The following is a 3,968-nucleotide window of genomic DNA, read 5'->3' as shown; positions in this document are numbered from 1 at the left end:
ATGGCCGGCCACCCCCCTCCCTCCTAAAATCCATATATAAATATCATTATTTTCTCCTTACAACACATTTTTCACATTTCCAACATTTGAAACTCTCTCTCCCTCTCTCTCTAAACTCAAGAGACTCTCAAGATCACCTTCTTCATCATTCATACTCCAGCCAATTTCTTCATATTTTTCCATCAAAATAGCAAAGATTTTGAAGATATTGCATCCTTCTCATCATCAATCAAGGTAACAACTTCATCTCCACCATTTTCTTGCAAACTTTGGGGGAAAAACCCACTTTTCTTGCATTTTAAACTACCTTCTTCTAACCTCCGAAAATTTCTGAGTTTTAAGGAGAGATTACACACCAAAAATATGTAAAAATTTTCATATGATGGTGGTAATCTATGACCCAAACATTTGAACTCAAGAAAATAGGTAAAATCATGTTGCATGTGGGTTTGATTCCTAAAAAAATGACATTTTAAGTGCTGACAGATTGCATGCATGTGCATAAATCGTCAATTTCTTGCAAATAATATGTTCAAATGTCATGAATCTTCTAAAAGTTTATTTATTGCGTTGGGGTTTTAATCCAATTGGTCTCACTCAAAACATTGAGTTTTGACTCCCCAAATACTCAAAACAAGATGCATGTGCATCTGGGAGTTTTTCAGTAGGTAAACCCTACTTTAAACAAGCATAACTCTTTAAATAATCATCCAAATCATTGAATTTTCTTTTGGAAGTTAATTTAATGAGTTACCTTTCAAATTCCACTGATTTCATTCAAAACTATGGTGATTTGAGGTTTCAACTACTCAAAACAAAATGAGTATGCAATCTGTCTAAAACTGACAGATTTGTATAGGCATGTTCTAATGACCATATCTCTTCCAAAACTCAATGAAAAAGGATGATTCTTCCTTTGAGAGTTAAATATATGAGTTATATTCTGCATGCAAGTGGAATCATATGAAAATATGGAGTTTTGACCTCCAAACACCTAAAACACTTTAGGTGTGCAAACTGTGAAACCATCAATAGGTAGATCCTACTTTGTGTGTTAATATCTCTTTTATTACTTGCTATTAGTACATTATTCTTCTTCTGAAATATTCTTTTATGAGTTATGGTTCATATGAACCCAGTTTCACTAAAAAATGTGAAGTTTTGTGGCATTAACCAATTTATTAAAGTTATGTGTGCAATCTGTCAACTAATGATAGATGTGTGCATGTAACTTTATGGTACCATATCTTCCTCTTAACTCATCCAAAATGAGTGATTCTTAGTTTAAATGTTTCGTATAAGTGTTAGGTTTCCAATACAACTTGAATCTTTGCAGAACACCAAGTAGAACTCTTTTTATGAGTATTTTACTAACATGGTGTAATCTGCCATACCAATTGTGACATATTGTATTGCATAAATTATTTGAACCATTTTTACATGTCTAAAATGCATGAAATTTGGTCACAATGACCATAACTCAGTACTATATCCCATATAAAAAGATAGGAAACTATGTCATTTTAGAAGTCTCTATAAATTGATCATTTTTAGTACTATTAGTTTCTGTCCAAAAGTGAAATTTTGGAATTATTTGATTTTATAAATTTTAATCATTTATTGGATTATAACATTACTTTCGGTATAAATTACTATATTAACGAGCATATGTGCACTATGTATAATTGGACTATAGATAATCAAGTTGGACATATGTAGATAATTATAGACTTAGGACTTATTAATCCCCATAAGTAGTTTTAAACCCATAAGTAACGATTTTGGATATTTCTCTTTGATAGGGAAACGTTAAGCCAACGTGTGGGGACCAGATCGTGTTTTTGTTTAGCGAAGCTTTGCAAAAGTGTGAGTATTCACAGCCCCTCTTTCAAAGTATTTATTACGTTTTGGGGTGAAAAGCATGATTGAATGTGCTATATGAGCTATTTTCATTATGAATATGAAATTTTGTTAATTTGATGTTGTGGGCACTAAGGTATGTACACTAATAGTTATATTGAGTAAAATGTAACAGAAAAGTTTGTATACTACTATTAACTCAAGTGAGAAGCCGAGGGTATTTGTGGATAGCGTTATTTGGATGGACAATCCCACCTAAAAACCGATAAGTAGGGGTGTGGATAGCAATCCCACCTAGAAACTACAGGTAAGGGTGCACCATACTTAAAGATAAAGGTTCTACCTAGAATTAAATACAGTTTTATGGGGTTGAAAGGTTTAGTGGTAACTCTTTATATACTTAAAATTAGAGTACAAATTGCCTTGAATAATCCAAGATTTTCTTTCAAAGTAAATTAAGTGCCATTAAAAATTTAAATTTGCTCATATTCGCTTATGCAAAATGGAGGTTTGTATTATTGAAAACCTGTGAACTCACCAGCTCTTTGTAGTTGACCTTGTTTTATTATGTTTTTCAGGGGTAAGAAAGGTTAACTGATAACGTTTATGTTCGGGGCGCAACGACATCAACCATATTTATATTTGAAATGTTTTTGTTGAAAACTTTGCTTCACCATGTTGTTAAAAACTTTGAACTTGTATGATGTAATTTTGGACTTTATATGTTATGTATTTGAATGGACAATTGGTGTTGTTTTCGCCCTATCGCTGTGAAATCTTGAACTATCACTCCTTGTGTTTCCGCTTTAGCGGGGTGTGACAGACTTGGTATCAGAGCCATAGGTTATAGAGAACACCGGTTTTCTATTAAAAGCAAATATTATAACCAAATGATTTTAAAAAAATATATATATTTTCTAAACTAATTTAATTTAAAAAAAAGCTTACTACTGGTTTAATTGGACTAAGTGTTGAGTTAGCATATTATAATTAGGCAAAGCTTGATCACATATGTCTAATTTAATATGTTTAAGGTGGGACAAGAAACAATTATATTGGAAGTCGGCTAAAATAAAAATTTCTTGCCCAAAGGAAAAACATAATTGTGAGTTGCATGAGTATTTTCATTTTATGAATTATTATTTACTTAAGTACAGTTGGTAATTAAATTTGTTACTGTCACAGTTTAAAAATGTCTCACTCATCCTCACTCCCTGAGCACTCCCCTGACAAATCTGGTTACTTTACTAGCCTCCCTAGGAGAAACCAACCAACCCGTCCGTGAGGAGAGTGACCCGTCCGAGGAAAGTGACGCAGCCACCCGAGAGACTTCTGTTGAATTATCTGTTCCTACGCCATCTCCGATCGATGTGGATGGTCCGTTGCAAGGACCTAGGATCATGAGAACCGCCCAAAAGTGTGTTCTCCCTCCCTGGTGGGTGACTATCGCAGTTCCCTCCGAGCCTCTGAGCAAGCCAGCGGATCGCAGTCCCGATCATGGAGCATGGCCCCTCCTCCCCCAACAATTGGAGTTCCGGTGCCACAGCCTCGGGGCATGACTGCAGTGGAAAACTTTTGGGTCTCAGGCTTGAGCAGTCAGTTACAGTCCCACCGTCAAACACTTGATCACATTTAGCAGTCCTTAGACGACATTTTTACAGTCTTGCTCACACAGGATGATCTTACTACGGGGATTATGGAGGTCGTTTTTGAGACTAGGAGGGCAATTCGGAGATTGTACGCGTACTTGTTTTGGGCAGTATGAGCTTTGGTGATGATAATAGGGATATTGATTAGGGTGTTAATGCATTAGGGAACTCCTGTTATTTTGAAACTTTTGGGTGGATAATACCTTCTTTTGGGGCTTGTAGCCTATATGTTTAAATTTAAACAATTTAATGTCTTTTGGGTTGTATTTTAAAACTTATGTTTGGTTTGCTTTGGCTATTTATGAAATTTATGCATGCTATCTATTTATCGCATGTCGTTTTGGAGTATATGTTTTCATGAATAATGTTAGATGTATGTTATAAGATACGTATGATTTAGTAAGTAGATTTATTATGGCCATAGTAACATAAGTTGACCAAAACCCAATTTAAAATTGT

The sequence above is a fragment of the Cynara cardunculus genome (assembly GCF_001531365.2).
Source record: "Cynara cardunculus var. scolymus isolate 2C chromosome LG 8, CcrdV1, whole genome shotgun sequence".
Taxonomy (NCBI): domain Eukaryota; kingdom Viridiplantae; phylum Streptophyta; class Magnoliopsida; order Asterales; family Asteraceae; genus Cynara; species Cynara cardunculus.
This window is presented reverse-complemented; position numbering follows the sequence as displayed.